Below are 5,975 nucleotides of genomic sequence, written 5' to 3' on the forward strand. Positions count from 1 at the left end.
AACATACTGAATTATTTATACATGAAGTTATATGATGACCCATATTTGCTTCAAAATAATCCAGATGTTATAGGTGGGGGAACAAGACTGGCTCTATGGTGATAATAAATCTCTTCGTCCTACTTTTGTTAATGTTTGTAACTTTTAATAATGAAAAAAAAAAGTCTTCAAAGCCTAACTCCATTCAACCTAACCAACCTGATTTTTGAACACTAACCTGTGCTTTACTCCAGCACGTTCTCCTTTCTATATTTTCTGAAGATACACACTCATTTCTCTTTTAACCATGATATGTTAGTTCAAGATCTATTTGCAGCATGAATTCTTCCCTATTTCAGCCTACCTGGTGTGTAACTGCACTGTCCTATAGGATGCACTTTTACATCCATTTTAACAGCAATTTAGCTAGTGTTTTAACACTTAATTAATTCTATTTCTTGAACAAGTCTTGTTTTTTTGGTATACCTAGATGCAATTCAATACAAAATAAACTGACTTCCAAACACCTCACAAATTATCCGTTTATTCATTGACCCAAGTAAACTTTTATGAACACAAATAACTTCAAATGAGAATAAAATGTCTGTTATATAAACAATATTCAAATTATGTATTAATTCTAAAATACTGAATATCTATGGGCTATGGGTTTTTGATAGCTTTACTGAGATGTCATTGACATACAAAGAATCACGTGTGTTTAAGGTGTACTATTGTATAAATTCTGTATATGTAAGGCATACAATTTGATGTTTTAATATGCATATACATTGTGAAATGATCAGCATTATCAGGTAATTAATGTATCTATCATCTCCACATAATTGCCATTTGATTGTGTGTGTTTGTTAAGAAGATTTAAGACATACCCTCTTAGCAAATGTCATGTATACAGTACAATATTGTTAACTATCATTACATATTGTACATTAGATCTCTAAAAATTATTAATCTTGCATAACTAAACTTTCAGTTTTTCCCATCACCCCCACAAGCCTCTGGCAGCCACCATTCTACTCCCTGCTTTTATGAGTTCAACTTTTTTAGATTCCATATTTAAGTGAGATCATGCAGTATTGTCTTTCTGTGTCTGGCTTATTTCACCAATGGCCACATTTCCTTCTCTCTAATGCTGAATAATATTCCATTGCATGTAGACAGCATGTTTTGCTTTTCATCCATCAAAGCACATTTAGGTTGTTCCCACATCCGGCTATTATGAATAATACTGCAGTGAACACAAAGTGCACATGTTTCTTTGCAATTCTGTTTTCAGTTCCTTTGGTTACATCCAGAAGTGGGATTCCTGGATCATATGATAGTTCTATGCTAAATTTTTTAGGAAACTCCATACCATTTTCCATAACAGCAGTACTAATTTACTTCGCAACCAACACTGTACAGGGGTTCCCCTTTTTTTCACATCCTCACCAATACTTGTTATTTTTTCTTTTGATAAAAGCCATTCTAACAGCTTTGAAGTGATATCTCACTTTGGTTTCATTTGTATTTCCTCAATGATTAAAACAGTTGTGTAGATTTTCATGTACCAGTTTGCCACTTAATTTTCTTCCCTGAAAGTATCTATTTAGGTCCTTAATTCATTTTTCAACTAAGCTATTTGTATTTTGGTTATTGAGTTATATGAGTTACTTATATAATTTCAATATTAACTCCTTATGAGATATACGGCTTGAAAATAGTTTTTCCCATTTCATAGGGAAACTTTTAATTTTATTGATCATTTTCTTTGCTGTGCAAAAGCTTTTTAGTTTGATGCAATCCCAGTTGTCTATTTTTGCTTTTGTTGCCCATGCTTTTGGGTCCTAACCAAATAATCATTAGTAAGACCAACATCAAGAAGGTCTTCCCCTATGTTTTCTTCAGCAGTTTTATAGTTTAAAGTTTTACATATGATTCTCTAATCTGTTTTGAATTGGTTTTTGTATGTGGTGTAAGACAGGGATCCAATTTCATTCCTTTTGCACTTTATCTGATATTTGTCTTTTCCAATACCACTTCTTAAAGAGACTATCCTTTATGTGTTACTATGTGTTACAGACCAGTTGACTATAAATGTGGGTTTATTTCTGGGTTCTCTATTCTATTGGTCTATAGGTCTGCTTTTATGCTGTTACCATGTCTTGATTACAGTAGCTTTGTAACACGGGCACACCTTGGAAATACTGAGGATTTGGTTCCAGACTGCCACAATAAAGCAAGTCAAATAATTTTTTTTGGTTTCCCAATGCACATAAAAGTTATGTTTATACAATACTATAGTCTATTAAGTGTGTGGTAGCATTATGTCTAAAACACAGTGTACATACCTTAGTTAAAAATACATGATCGGCTAAAAAAATACTAACCACCATCTGAGCTTTCAGTGAGTCACAATCTCTTTGCAGGTGGAGGGTCTTGCCTCAATGTTGATGGCTGCTGACTGATCAGGGTGGAAGTTGCAAAGGTTGGGAGGCTGTGGCAATTTCACAAAATAAGACAACAATGAAGTTTGCTGCATCAACTGACTTCTTTTCATTAATATGCACTGACGTTGGTAGTATTTTACCCACAAACTTTTTTTTTTCAAAATTGGAGTCAACCCTCTCAAATATTGTCACTGCTCTATCAAATAAGATTATGTAACATTCTCAATTATTTTCTGTCATTTCAACAATCTTCACAGCATCTTTATCAGGAGTAGATGCCATCTCAAGAAACCATTTTTTTTTTTTTTAAGAGAGACAGAGCATGTGAGCAGAGTATAGAGGGAAAGGGAGAGAAAGAATCTTAAGCAGGCTCCACACCCAGCATGGAGCCCAAGGCAGGGCTCAATCTCTTGACTCTGAGATCATGACCCGAGCTGAAATCGAGTTGGATGCTTAACCGACTGAGCCACCCAGGCACCCCTCAAGAAACCACTCTCTTTGTTCATCCATAAGAGCAAGTTCTTATTGTCTGTTACTGTTATCATGAGATTGCAGCAATTCAGTCACATCTTCAGGCTCCACTTCTAATTCCAGTTCTCTTGCTATTTCCACCACATTTGCACTTCCACTGATTCTTGAAACCCTCAAAGTCTTCTATGAAGGCTGGAATCAACTTTTCCAAACTCTTGTTAATGTTGATATTTTGACCTCTTCCCATGATTCATGAATGTGCTTAATGGCATCTAAAATGGTGAGTCCTTTCCAGAAGTTTTCCAATTTACTGCCTAGCTCCATTAGAAGAACCGTTATCTGTGGGCAGCTATAGCCTTACAAAATGTCTTTCTTAGGTAACAAGATTTGAGTGTCAAAATTACTCTTTGATTCATGGGCTGCAGAATGGATGTTGTGTTAGCAGGTATGAAAACAACAAACTCATTGTCCATCTCCATCAGAGCTCTTGGGTAACCAGGTGCACTGTCAGTGAGCAATAATATTTTGAAAGGAATCTTTTTTTTCTTACCAGGAGGTCTCAACAGTGGGCTCAAAATATTCAGTAAACCATATTCTAAACAGATTCACTATCATCTAGGCTTTGTTGCCCCATTATAGGGCACAGGCAGAATAGATTTAGCATAATTCTTAAGGGCCCTAGGATTTCTGAAATAGTAAATGAGCACTGGCTCTAACTTAAGGCCACCAGCTGCATTAGCCCCTAACAAGAATCAGCCTATCCTTTGAAGCTTTGAAACCAGTTACTGACTTCTCTCAAGCTATAAAAGTTCCAGAAGATATGTTCTTCTAGTATAAAGCTATTTCATCTACATTGAAAATCTGTTGTTTAATGTAGTCACTTTCATTAATTATCTTAGCTAAATCTTCTGGATATCTTGTTGCAGCTTCTACACTGGCACTTGCTCCTTCACCTGGCACTTTTGTGTTCATAACATAACTTCTCTCAACCTTCATAGAGTTGAAGAGAGTTAGGGCCTTCCTCTGGATTAGGCTTTGGCCAAATGCAATGTTGTGCCTGGTTTTATCTTCTAATCAGACTACTAGAACTTTCTCTGTGTCATCAAGAACGGTGTTTTGCTTTCTTAGCAATGATGTATTCACTGAAGTAGCACTTTAAATTTCCTTCAAGAACTTTTTGTTCGCATGCACAAGTTGGCTTTTTGGTGCAAAAGGCTAAGTTTTCAGCCTGTCTTAGCTTTTGACTTGCCTTCCTCACTAAGCTTTAATGTTTTCTAGCTTTTGATTTCAAGTTAGAGATGTGCAACTTGAACACTTTGTTTCACTTGAGCCCATTATACGGCTATTAATTGATTTAATTTAAAATTTGTTGTGTCTTAGGGAATGAGGAGGCCTGAGGAGAGGTAGAAAGAACCAGAAATCTGGTTGGTGGGGCACTCAGACACACACATTAATCAATTAAGTGCATTGTCCCATATAGGCATGGTTCATGGAGCCCACCCCCCAAAAAATTTATAGTAAAATTTTCACTGATCACAGATCACCACAATAAATAATAATGGAAAAGTTTGAAATACTTTGAGAATTACCAAAATATGACACAGAGACATAAATGAGTGAATATTTGCTTATATATTTGGGTGCTCTAACATTTGGTGCACATATTTTTTAATTGTTATATATTCCTACTGAATTAACCATTTATCTTTACATAATGACTTTTGACTCGGGACAGTTTTGACTTAAAGTCTATTTTGTCTTTATAAGTATAGCCTATTCTGCTCTTTTTTTACTATTTTAATGGAATATCTTTTCTTATCCCTTCACTTTCAGTCTCTGGATCTTGTTTTTATTACCCACTCAACTACTCAATGCCTTTTGATTAGAAAGTTTAATCCATTTGAGGTGATTGTTGATAAAGGAGGATTTTCTATTGCCACTTTGGTAATTGTTTTTGTCTGCTTTGCAATTCTTTTATTCCTCTCTTGCTCTCTTATTTTATTATTTGATGATTTTTTTTTTTTTAGCACTTTGCTTTGATTCCTTTCTCCTTATCTTTTGTGTGTCCACTATGGTTCTTCCCTATGATTAAGACTTGTATAAGTCTTCTTGTAAAATTATAACCATCTATTTTAATTTGATAACAACTTAAGTTTAATTGCATACAAAAACTCTGTACTTTTATCACACACACCCCCCCCCCCACTTTCCTGGGTGAGTTCTTGAAGTCAGAGTTTACTTCTTTGTATATTATGCATCTGTTAACAAATTTTTGTGATTTTAGTTATTCTTAAACTTTAGCCTTTTAACTTTTATATCAGATATACAGCTAATTTGCACACCACATTACAATATTAAATTATTCTGTATTTGCCTGTATATTTACCTTTAACAGTGAGATATATACTTTCATATGCTTTCCCATGGATATTTAATGTGTCTTCTATTCCATTTAAAGAAGTTCTTTAACCTTTTCTTGTAAGTAAGGCAAGTCTAATGGTGACAAAGTTCCTCAGTTTTTATTCTGGGAAGCACTTATCTCCATTCATTTTTAAAGGATAGCTTTGCAGAATATTCTCTAGTTGGCAATGTTTTTCTTTCAATTCTTTGAATATACCATCCCATTCTCTCCTGGCCTGCAAGGTTTATATTGAGAAATCCACTGAAAGTCTTATGGAGAGGCTTTCCTTGTATGTAACAAGTTGCTTTTCTCTTGATGCTTTCAAAATTCTCTTTGACATTCGATAGTTCAATTGCAGTGTGTCTTGGTGTTGATCTCTTTATGTTCAACATAGTTGGAATTCCTGAGTCTGGATATCTATTTCTTTCCCCACATTAGGCAAGTTTTTGGTTATTATTAATTTTTTTTTTTTAAATACGCTTTGTGTCTCTTTCCTTCTCTCTTCTCTTTCTGGGGCACCCATAATGTGTATATTGCTTCCTTTGATTGTGTCCTATTAATTATGTAGGCATTTTTCACTCTTTATTTTTTTTTCTTTTTCTCCTTTGACTAGATAATTTCAAATAATCTACGTTTGAGTTTACAGATTCTTCTGCTTGATCAAGTCTGGTGTT

This window comes from Ursus americanus, chromosome 13 (genome assembly GCF_024610735.1).
Source record: "Ursus americanus isolate L20-20 chromosome 13, mUrsAme1.1.p, whole genome shotgun sequence".
Taxonomy (NCBI): domain Eukaryota; kingdom Metazoa; phylum Chordata; class Mammalia; order Carnivora; family Ursidae; genus Ursus; species Ursus americanus.